We start from the raw sequence: 13,416 nt of genomic DNA, 5'->3' as shown, positions 1-13,416 counted from the left end.
AATTAATGGCCTTTCCTCTCTAATTTATTCACAGATCTATCTCAATAATCTGTAAACTGAATATTTGTTAATAAAATTAATTTTAACCAGTATATACTATAAATAAAAGTGGAAGAGTATGTTGGGAAAAAATAATATAACTAATCCATGGGTTATTTCTATGGCTTTCATTTCTTCGAGAGTTCACAAGGCCAAAATTATTATTTATACTAACTTTTCTTGATTTCTGGTTTTATGTGCTCTGCTTTCAGTTAGCTTCTCAATCGACAGGGCTATTTAATTGTTGTGGGGTTTTTTTTTGCATTTTTTTATTATTACTATGCTCAGTTAGCCAACATATAGTACACCATTAGTTTCTGATATAGTGTTCAATGATGCATTAGTTGTGTATAATCCCAGTGCTCATCACATCACGCGCCCTCCTTAATACCCATCACCTGGTCCCCATCCCTTCTGTAATCCTCAGTTTGTTGCCCAGAGTCCAGAGTCTCTCATGGTTTGTCTCTGTCTCTGATTTCTTCCCAGCTTTCCCTCCCTTCCCCTGTGGTCCTCCACACTATTCCTTATGTTCCACATATGAATGAAACCATATGATAATTGTATTTCTCTGCTTGACTTACATCACTTAGCACAATCCCCTCCAGTTCTATCCATGTCGATGCAAATGGTAGGTATTTAATTGGTTTGACATCTAAACTTTCCTGAAGATTAGAAACCTCTGTTAATATTACTATGTTGTAAAGCTGTTACCAAACATTAACTTTAGCCACTGGACATGGAATTTCCTGGAGGTGCCTTATATCTTTCACACTTAATCTTGTAATAGCATTGCTGTTTGTTAATCAGGAGCAATCAGTCTAGACAACATGATAAACCTCTTTTCCTGTTTTCCTCAATAACATTCACTGAGATATATAAATGAATGAGGATTCAGTAAAGATACAAATGGTTACAGAATGGTAGACAAAAAAGGAAAATCTACCGCTATAATAAATCTATATTCCAGTACAGGCCAATCAGGCTCCTTCCATGGTGGAAGATATTAAATGTAATCAACCTGCCACTGGTAGGCAGGCTGATCCCTCCAAGGCAGGGTACCTTGTGAAAAGCTCTGGATTACTGATAGCTAGCTCCTCCTTGTGAATATCAAATTGTAATGAGAGCCAATTCAGCCTTGATGAAGGAAAAAAAATCATATTAATGATCCCATGTATTGCTTCCATTCTTGCTATGTCTGATTTGTTCATTAGCCCATTTAGCAAGCAGCGCAGTAGTTGGAGAAACAGTATCTTTTGTCATTTGTCAAATTATTAGAGAGGTTTTTTTCTGTTCCCCCCACTCTGCCCCACCATAGCTATCATTTGATGAGCATTTACTTGGAAAAATGTATATTCTCTCTATCAGTCCATAATGAAAAGTTCTTTAGCCATATACCTTTTTCCTAAACCTCCTTGTCATCAATACTGCAGCCTCAATTTTTCCAAGTTTTCAGATATCTGGGCAATTTATTAGCCACTATCCATTAGTGTAGACCTTTAACTCTGGCAGATATCTTCAATCAGGCAAAGTAGATCATGAGTAACCCTCTTGATCTGTAGCAATGACAGGAGGATTTTTCTTCCCCAGTATCTTTCAGAGCAGGGCTGTAATGCTCTATGGGTCCAGTTCACACAGATACAGATACAGAGAGAGAGAGATCATATAAAAAGAAAAACTATTTATAAATTAGTCAGTGGATGATGGAGAACTTCCTATGAAATAGGGTGAAAAAGAAATGGAAGATGACAAGAATAGACCCACTGAGAGGTGACTACATTACTCATTTGCGGTTTCAGTGGCAGCATGAACCTAATTCTATACGTAGAACTTCTGGGCACACCCATCCAATGATTTAATAATAAATCAGACATGAACCAGTTAACACTGGGTAGCACAGATTCCATAATTACCTTTTTTCTCTATGGAATCCCAACCCTAGCATTTATGAGGTCCACATAAAAGTAAAAATAGAAACTCATATTCATATTATACCTTTTCAAATTAAAAAAAAAAAGTCATCATTTCAAAGAGATGTAGGAGTACTTTATCTATAGGAACAGCCAAAATACAGAAAAGTTGGTGAAAGTGAGGGTAAGGAATATTTTTAAAGTTTTAGATACAGGACAAATTGGTAATCAAAAATATGCAAATCAGTGCCAAGATAGGAGGATATTTCTCAATATAAAGGTTTTTATAATTTCTAATTTTTAATCATATGAATGTATTATCTATTAAAATATAAAATAAAAAATGAGCAAAACTGAAATAAAAAGTAAAGAAGAAAAGAAGGGAGAAAAAAGGCAGGCAGAAATAAATAAGATCTGCAATACAATTCATTCTAATGACAGGTCAAATGTATTGTTGTTTATTTGGTTTATTATTAAGCTGTTTTCAGAACTGTCCTGCCTGTAAAAAAGCTTGAATAGATTATCTAATCATTTATTTTAGTTTACAAAGACATTACTTTTGGTAGTGTTATCACAATTCACTGTAGTATTGTCAGAAAATATATGTTTGAATAAAATGGAACTTAAAAATTTAGGAAAAAAAAAGATGAACTACTGATTTCCAAACACTGTGTAGTTGAGAAGGGACATATGGGTGTTTGAGCTTTTTCTCTGTATATCAAACACTGAATATAGGGATGAATAGGTGGATTAACTACTGCCAATTTCTTAAAGAAGAGTAGTCATTGAGTTATGTGGTTCAAGTGGCTGACTACTAACAGCATGGGGCATTTGAGCTTCATCCTTCTCAACTTCCTCATATGTCTTCTATGCTCTAATTTAATAGAGTTTCTTGCAGTTTACCAAAGGCATACTCTCTCCAACTTTCAACTCTTTGAATATGCCATTGTGCCTCTTTAAAACTGAATACTGAACTCTATATACCACAAACAGAAGACACAGGACTGGACACCCATTTCATCACGATCTGTTTAACTATTAAACTGCTAGTATATGTTTAACCAAATGCTAAATAGTGTATGTGTACGAGTCAGGATTCTTCAGTGAAACAGAACCAACAGGATACGTGTGTGTGCACGCGTGCGCATACACGTGTATATGCATGTGTGTATATATACATGTATGAAGAGAGACAGAGAGAAAAAGAGAAAGACAGAGAGAGATTGACTGATCATGAGGAATGGGATTACACAATTATGGAGACTAGCAAATCCAAGATCTGCAGGGTGAGTTGGCAAGCTGAAGACCCAGGGGAGACAATGGTGTAGTTACAGTCTAAAGGCTGGCACCCCCAGAAGAGCTGATATTTCAGTGTAAGACTAAAGGCTGGAGAGAAGCTGATATTCTACTCAGGCCATCAGGCAGGAAGACTTCTCTCTTACTTGGGAGAAGATTAGTCTTTTTGTTCTAGTCAAGCCTTCTACTAATTAGATGAAGCCCAGAACATTAAAGATGAAAATCTACTTTACTCAGTTTTGGCAATTTAAATGTTAAACTCTTCCAAAAACACCTTCACAGAGGGGTGCCTGGGTAGCACAGTTGTTAAGCGGCTGCCTTCAACTCAGGGCGTGATCCCAGCATTACGGGATCAAGCCCCACATCAGGCTCCTCTGCTAGGAGCCTGCTTCTTCCTCTCCCACTCCCCCTGCTTGTGTTCCCTCTCTCGCTGTCTGTCTCTCTGTCAAATAAATAAATAAAATCTTAAAAAAACAAACAAACAAAAGAAAACACCTTCACAGAAATACCTAGAATAATGTTGGACCAAATACCTGAGAACCCTATGGCCCAGTAAGGTTGACATATAAAATTAATCACTACGGCATGCTTAGGTAGCAAGTGAATTCTGTGTGAAGTTCTTTCGTGCCCTTTATGAACATTGTGATTAAATGCACATGGGATAAAGTAATTACCCAACAGAAGGACCGAATGAATGAACAAATGAATTAATAAACAAATTGAGATTATACACCAAATAGGAAGCATGCAATCTTATTTATTTATTTATTTAGAGAATAAGAGAGTTGGTGGTGGGGCGGCAGAAGCAAAGAGGAAGGGAGAGAGAAAATCTTAAGCAGGCTCCACGCCCAGTGTAGAACCTGACATGGGGCTCGATCTCACAACCCTGAAATCATGACCTAAGCTGAAATCAAGAGTCAGACACTTAACCAACTGAGCCACCCAGGTGCCCCTGGAGCATACAATTCTAAATTCAACTGCTGGATCTGTCACAACTTACTATTTAACTTAACATGTCCCTTCACAGTAACTCAGACTCTTCATATTAAAAACTATATAAGGGAATCTAATGTATATAGATATAATAATTTGAGAAGAATAGAGGATATAAACTAAGTTTACACCTTTTAAATATTTTATTACTAACAGAAAGTGGGTTCACCAGGATTAAGATTTATAATTTTAGGGACAAAGTCTCCTGCCATGTTATAAAGGAAAAAATAGCTCTTCTTAAGTTTTACCAATAGCCCATGACCATAGTATAATCATAGACTGTGTCTTCACATAACATCATTCTTGATATTGTTAATTTGTATTATTGATTTCTACTGAAGTAATCTATTTTAAACACATCTTAAAAATACTCCTGATTCAATGCAATGTACCTTCTCTGCTAAAAACAACTTTCTACCTGAACAGAGTGACTCAGAAAATGGTAGTGCAAAGGATGAAGATCATTTGAGGAAATATTTATAATTAATAATCATACATACTATTACCCAATTAAAAGAATCCCTTAAAAACCATTCATTATGACTCATAGTTTCCTTTTCATAGGTTCAGCAGATCTTTATATCTCTAGAATATATTTATGTTGCAATACATAAAATACATTGAATTGAAAGCTAATTAAAGTAAATGAACTGATATTATAAAAAATGGCTGCTTTTATTGAACATGAGTGTCTTCATATTCAATACCACCATCATTCACTTCCTTTGTCATAGGTGCAAGGTTCACAGTTATGTTATCTTTGATACTGTTTGTTTTGTTGTTTTTTGTTGTAAGAATTAGCTGTGTCATTAAAAGTTTATGTAACTGATTAGAAGCAATATTTATGTAATTTTTCTGCTAATGTAACTGATACATTGGTGACTGAGCATAAAAAAGCCAACATATCAAGAAAGTAATATAGCAAATCCATCAATACTGAAACACAGACCATGGTTTGATAAGATTTTGACTGTCATCTAGGATAATTCATTTACATTAGTTAAGTAAGTGAAATTTGCAGTAAACAATTTTCTCCCATAAATGGAAAGATTATGTGCAGTGTTAACCAAATCTCTTTCATATACAGGATGACTCTTTTTTTTTTCTTTTGTTAAGAGTGCATTAATCATTGAAGATAAGGCTTGTGCTAGAATCTAATTAGTAACTAGTTAATGCTTATTATGTATTTTATTCAGAGTTATACTGCTTAATTTTCTACCTTGATCCTACCATGTGTGCATCTCATTGTAAAAAGGTAAACAAGGCAAATTAGGTAAAAATAGAAGCTGGCAGCAAAAGTTAGCTATTAATATCAATGTTCAGCTAATAAAATATCACAAATCTGTACTTTTTATGTGTATCGTATAAGTGTGCCTCACTAAATGGAAATAATTCTTTTCAACAGAAAGAGGTTAAGGATAATAATTTGAATCGTATAAGGAATCTTTTTTGTAGTGTAATTCCAATCCATTGATTGCAGATGTAAAGACACTGTTACCTGTGCCAGTTAATATGAATCTCTTAAGAATTCAATGTTTTAGGCTGGTTTAGAATCAATTCTGCACTGTTTTCACCATAGAATTTCTTATGCGTTAATCATTTTCATGGGCCAATTTTCCGTTTTGCATTAGTTGTATGTTTTGTGAGCAGAATCCATACTTATTTCTGCATTATTTTGCATCTAGCATACATTTAAAAAAAAGTAACAAGAGCAAATCATGTATGCCATGAATTCTTCAGGGGACTTAAACATGATAATCACCATAATTTAGGAGTCTTAGTTGCTTCCTCATCCTGGGATGAGTTATATTTATTACAAACTTAACTCGTAAAAGATAGCAGAAGGTAAAAGTTCCATTTTATAGCCTTTCATTCTACTTTGAGACTGACAGGCACTACATTTCAAAACTCATGGATCCATCATCAGGTTTCATAGCAGCATTATCTGTAATTCTGGAGAGTCATGAAATGTACTGTTTCTTATTCCCTAAGACTCCAAGTCTCATTCTTCCTATTTTTGCACTTTCTGAGTAAAGGTACCAGTACACTACAGTTGATCTCTTCTCTCCTTTATATGCATGAAAGACTCAGAAAAAAAACAGAATATCATGAAATAATTATACCTTGTTTTAAATTTATGATTATTTTAATATCCATGTTTGTAATGCATTCTCTATTACAAAATGTAGTTTTACAGACATTATTTAATTTGTTCTCACAACTCTCATTAAATGACAACAGGTATTGCTAATTCAATTTTAATAGAACATGAGGCTCACAGGGCAAAACTAATGAATTTATCCTAAGTTGACTTGCTTATAAATAGTGTATGAGTCAAAATTTCAACCCAATTCTCCCAAGTTTTCAATCTAGTTCTCTTCCTTTTGTAAAATACAGACTTCCATTTCACCTATTTTTTTTCAACTTTCATTTTTTGTATTTGTTTTAAGTGGTAGTCATGAAATAATTTTCTCAAATCATCACAGGTTTTAAGGTAGCACTCAATTGTTTCATCATTTGAAATTAAGCGATGTTTAAAATTTGGCTCAGTAGCCAACAGGTAAGTTATTCATTTGAGTAAAAGCTTTTTATGCATATGTTCATAGAGTGAACTAACGTATGCTTACCCAGTTAGGCATATATAGAAAACCTACTGCTGCTGGGTGCTCTGAATATTTACCAAAAACAAAACAAAAACAAATGACCAAATATCAGTCCTTCTTATATTCAAAATCCTGACTAGAGGGATAACTAAGAAAACAAAGGTAAAAATACATACATGCATATATAAATACATACCTTATAACTACATGACTACATAACTTTTATTACTTACATAACTAAAAACTGAGCTTTTTAAAAATAATGCATATAAATACATTGTCATTTAATATTTTCTTAAAAGTCATTTAGTAAAATGAGAGTTATGACTAGATACATTAGTGTGTATAACTGAGGTTATTTGAGGATTTGTCTAATAAATGAATATCATTATCTAAATTAATATCTCATCCATATTGGCTTCTAAACATATGGGTTACAGGAAATCTTAAACCCTTACTTTTCATAATTCTTTCCATTAACTTTCACTTTGATAGATCCTTCATTGCTCTGTAATACTAGATTTTCAAGAGCTGAGTGTCTTTTAGGTGTTAGGAACATTGCATACATCACAAAGACACTTTCTGTTTTTCATACGTAGAAACTGAGGCTTACAAAAACAAAGCAACTTACCAAAGGTTATGTATGTAGGAAGTAAAGGAACACAGATCTGAGTGTAAAACTCTTGGACTCTCACTGTGTCTTACAGTGCCATATCTAAAGTTATTTACTTACTCTCCAGGTCCTTACTGTCCGAACGGCCCTCGGCAAATTTCTACAGTTGGAAAAGTAAAAATGGTACAGAAGTACCTCTCCTTTCTGATTTTTTTCTCTGATCCCAAAAGAGGTTAAAATTTAAAGGGAAGATTAATTATAAGATTCTTTGCAAGTGCAAAGCTGAAATTATGAGACATTAATATGGAGATTTAAGCAACAACTCTACCCTCTGCCCCAACTACAAGTCTTTATCCCAGGGAAATTCTGCATTATCAATATTTCTTTAAGTCTTCTAGAATATTTATGGAAAATCGTTCATGCTATGTAATGTTCCAGAATACTAAAGTGTAGCTACTGTGATATTTTGCATATAACTTAGGAACCCTTTAGGAAATTCTTAAGTTTGTCCACAACACAGAGAAAAAATATTAATCACTTCATTTACGCCCAGGAAAAGGCCCAGAGAAGTTAATGCTCAAAATCAGGGTTATCACTGACAAAACCAGAATCCATTACTGGTGGGTTTGATTAAAATTAAGCAGAAGTCTTAACCACTTTGTTTCATTGCCAACAATCTTAATTATAGAATGTCAAGTTTGTTGAGGTATTATTTGCATTTGAAATTTTCATTTTCAATAAAATTACTTGCTGGCACAAATGTACTTTCTAAAACTATCTGTAGAGATGCTATAAAGTCTTACAGCATTGGTAACAAAAGTTTGTCCACTTCTTAAAGTTTATTTTAGGTTTATAAACAAGTAAGCCATTTCAGGATTGCTCTTGGGAAATGATTAATCCTAACAGACCATTTAAAAATTGCAATAAATTGTATGTGAGTAAAAGAACAATAAACAAGAACAAGAAAGTATTTAAATTCTTAGCAGAAACAAGTTAAGAGAATTAAAAACAAGTTTTAAGAGTGCTTCCTGTTTGTCAAGTTGATGATGGCATTCCCAATTCCATAAAAGAGACTAGAGATTTGAGAATATAGCCTTATCTTTTACTGCATGTCAAAGGAATTTTAGGTAAACTTAGCCACAAAGAATTACAATGTCAAAGCAGGTAGAAGAAAAGTAAATCTTTTAGATACAAAACGTCACTTACATACTATACTCAGTGTTCGAATCACCTTGCCTAGAAGTTGTGATCAGACCATCACTTATTTATTTACAATGTTGAGATTCTGGTCTTCTCAAACTTATGTCAGTCACTTCAGTCAAAGGTTTTGCCATGCCATGTCATTTAACCAAAATGCCTTCTTTCATCTACTTACCAACCAACCACCACATTCTTGAAAACCACTTTTATTTTTTCCTTCTTTGTATTATGGTTCAAAACTTGCCTCGTACAAATGTCAATGTATGTCTTCCTTTACTTGGACTATATAATCCCACCAAAAGCTCAATTTATGCAGCATCTTTTCATTTGTTTTGGTTTTAATATATTTTAATAATGTGGCATATTGTACTTGTCTCTTTTCCAATCCACACATAAATTATGAGTTGTTTTTCATCATCCATGAATTATAAAAAAATAAAACTTCTAGATATAACTATATGCATATAAATTAAATTTTAAAGATATATGAAGATCTCTTTAATATACTTGCCTTATAAATGTGTGTATAAGAAACTTACATGTTAGAGTCTATTCAGAAGGTAAACAAATGACAAATTTAAATTACTTTTCAAAAATGCATACTTTTAATAAAGTATCAAATGTTATAGCTGTGAATACCAATAGTCATGCAGTTTATTTGGAGATCCAAATTAATTTCTCAGATCACTTTACTCATCTGCAAAATGAAAAATGATTTAATCCTCATGGATGTTGTTAAATTTAAATAATGCCAGTAAACTACTATTAAATTTACTCTGAAAGTGTTACCAATTTAAAAAACAAAAAACTGAGAACATCTGTAAGTGGGAAGAAAAAGAAAAAAACCCTGGTGGTGATGAAAATCAGGAAATGGGCCTTTCATTTTATGCATAGTGTCAACTGCTACTTTTGTGTCAACCTAATGTTGTTTCAAGTCACATTTCTTCCCTTTCTCTCATTACTTAAGCTCTCAGATACCTGGGCTTCTTACCTGAGAAGAAACAGTTTAAAACTGATCAGAAGATTAAAGATTTAGAAAATAACAAGATTTTCAATATTAGAAAGAATTTTCAGGCTCAGAATATTGATAGAAATATATAGACAATAAGGGAAACTTGAAATTCTCAAATACTTGTATTTTGTTCATTTTGTTTGTCAATTTCCCTCTCCCGGCTTCTTTTCTCTCTAGTGTAAAAAACTGAAACAGACAAACAACAACAAAAAAAAGAAACTGAAAAAGTTTGTATGTGTGTGCATGTGCACAATGAATGTTTTTTTCTTAAAGGTTACAGTGTTCTTGATATGATTAAATCCTTAGGGCATTAAATGACCTTGTATGGAGAGCAAGAACTGGCTATATAAATGCATACTCACACAGTTAGCAAAAACATGCTCATTGTTTAAATATGCACTCTTAATTGAATGAAATATGGACTTTATTTTTAAAATATTGCTAAATCTTGTAAGATCTGTTTGTGTGACTTGTTAATCAAATATTTCTAATGAACACAACAAAAATACAATGTCTGTTCTCCCCTCCTTACTGACATTACATTAACACAGGCAATGAAGGTACTTTTACATCTTGATATTTAAAATAAATGTGTACCATGCTATAAACTGTCTAGGAACATTCTTAATATTGGCTCAATTATCTAGTTTATAGGCTTAAGTCTTCGGTGAATATTAAGATTAATCACCACTTTTTTTTTTTTTAAGATTTTGTTTATTTATTTGACAGAGAGACAGCCAGCGAGAAAGGGAACACAAGCAGGGAGAGTGGGAGAGGAAGAAGCAGGCTCCCAGCGGAGGAGCCTGATGTGGGGCTTGTCCCAGATCGCCGGGATCACGCCCTGAGCCAAAGGCAGACGCCCAACAACTGCGCCACCCAGGCACCCCTAATCACCACTTTTACATTACTTTAGAGAAAATGGCTGTGGGTAACATTTTTTAAAAGAAAAAAGAATTCCTGCAGCCTGAGAAACAGATTTTCTGTGTGCTTGGCGGTAACAGGATTTCTAGAGAGGTAAAAAGAATTGTCTTTGCCTACTTTGAATATCTTGTTTTACTCCAACATGTGGGTCTTCACTGTAAATTTTTTATAGGGTTTATTTACAATCATGAATTCATTGGCACATGATAATTTATACTGATACTATTTCTGGAAAAAAACTAATTGACCCAAACTAACACTAAAACTTGCAAAAGCGCACTGTTATTTAGGGAGTAATCTGGTGCTATGCAAATTTTTAAGAACATTTGATGACTGATTTTTCTAATGAATATATATTATCAAAAATCATGGCAAATGATTTAGAATGGTTTTTCTTGGCTCTTAATGAGTCAATAATTGTTACAGATCCTTTTAAGTTATTGTTTATTCAAGGAATTGATGCTGAATTTGAAGTGACTGAAAAATTACCATCAGTGGTATCCCCTGAACAATCACAGAAGAGATTAGTTTCAAAGAAGTTCAAGAGAAAACAGTTCAGTACAACCTGAGGTGGAATCTGCTAAGATGTGTTACAATGGATGAAGATAAAAATATATGTGAAGGAGAAAAAGAGTTATTTGAAAAAAATTACAAAGTTTTTGAGAATATATGGTTATTTATTATATTATTCACCAGCAGGAATTTTAATGATAATATTTAAATCTATTATGTGTTATTGAAGCAGTATTATAAAAAGTGAATTTCATTTTCTCTTAGAATTAAGCATTATCTGTTTTGTGGCATGCTATCATGCCTTACCATACAGAAATTCTATGGACTAGCAAAAAAAATCCCTAAACTCAAAAAATCACAATTTTTAGAAAAAATTTGGGGAAAAAATGGCTTTGCAAAATAGATTTTATTGCATACTTCATAATGTCTCTTAATTAGTCAACCTAAAGTTACAAGGCAAAACAATGCCTATATGCAGAATTTATACTGGGGAAAAGTCATTTCAACTGATTTCATTTGTACCCCAAGTCATGTCAAATCATTTTATATTAGCCCAATGCTGTCAAATATTAAAATAAGAAACACGGTCTCTATTGCCACATTAATTTGGAGGAGATATATTTTCTGAGTTCAAATGACAATACAGTTTTATTTTTAATCTTGATACCAGTACAAAGGAAATTTTCATATTTTAAAATCCATTTAGCAATGCAGTTGAAGAGCTTCCACCTATTCCTCATTTGGAAGTGATTCAATTGCAATGTATGATGTGATAAAAGGAAAATATAAGAGAAGTATCTAATGCAGTTTTGTACGGTGCTTTAGGAGTGACGAATATGCTCAATTAAGATATATGCTAATGGCCTGACACAAGTATATGGCAGTGCTAATCTATGTGAAGACACTGTCAAAGGTGAAATACATAAAATTCCATTAGAGTCTGGTACTGATGCATAAATATTTACAACCATTTTTGATAAGTGAGAACAATAATTTTAAAAGCCCAATTAAGTGAAAAGCTTCTCCTCAGAATGATTTCCATTCCCATTATTAAAAGACCCATAGTACAAAACTATTGTACTCCACCATAATCATAATTTGAATTTTATTTAAAGTTTTTTTTTGGAAAATTATTTTCTATTTCACTTATATAGATACTTACAGAATTTCCCTATTTTTGACTCCTGGCCTCCAGAGATTATAGTATATACACTATCTTGCCCTTTATAAAACAGTTTTCTAACTCCTTTTCTGTATCAAACTTGTGATGATGGTTATATAACTATTTTTTAAGCTTACTAATTTTTACACGTGAAGTTCATGGAATTTATTGTATGTAAATTGTATCTCGATAAAGTTCATTACAATTTTTGGAATGTTTTACAAGTCAAGATGGATGTTTTATTTGTAGAAGTTTTTAGTTACAGATCAATTTATTTCACAGGCATACTTTCAGCATTAGAATTTTCTGTCATCTTGTGTCAAAACCCATAAAACTGTATAACACAAACCATGAACCTTAATGTAAGTGATGAACTTCAGTTAACAATATTGTATCAATATTATTTTATTAATTATAATAAATGTAGACACCAAAGGAAAAATGTTAATAATAGAGGAAACTATGGGGGTATGAAGAAAGGTTGACAGGTTTATGAGAATTTTCTGTAATATGTGTTCAATTTTTTATAATTCTAAAATTTTTCCAAAATAGATTATCTTAATTTAAAATAATATACATTTATTTTTTGAAGATTTTATTTATTTATTTGTCAGAGAGAGAGAGAGCGCAAGCTCACAGGTAGGGGTAGCAGCAGGCAGAGGGAGAAGCAGTCTCCCCATTAAGCAAGGAGCCTGATGTGGGACTCGATCCCAGGACCCTGGAGATCATGACCTGAGACAAAGGCAGATGCCCAATTGACTGAGCCACCCAGGTGTCCTAATATATACATTTATTAATTAACTCATTTGTTAATCATGTTAAAAATATCTAATGATTTGTACTATCAGTAATAGGGAACAGGCGTTATAAATACCACCCTATTATTTTGGAGGTATATAGTCCTCCTTTAGGTTAATGGAAATTCCTGGTATATTATGAGGTTGTGTTATTTGGCAAATAAAAATTTAGAACTGTTGTATTTTTCTGATGAGTGATATTTTTATCATTATTTCCTCAAATATATATTTTTTTCTATCACTATCTCTCCTTTATGCCCTTTTGGGGACTACAAATACACACGTATTGGGCCACATGAAGTTATCCCACAGTTAAGAGACATCCATTTCCTTTTTTTTTTTTTTTCCAGATCAATTTCT

Source organism: Ursus arctos, unplaced genomic scaffold, assembly GCF_023065955.2.
Source record: "Ursus arctos isolate Adak ecotype North America unplaced genomic scaffold, UrsArc2.0 scaffold_21, whole genome shotgun sequence".
Taxonomy (NCBI): Eukaryota; Metazoa; Chordata; class Mammalia; order Carnivora; family Ursidae; genus Ursus; species Ursus arctos.
Note: the sequence above shows the minus strand (reverse complement) of the source record.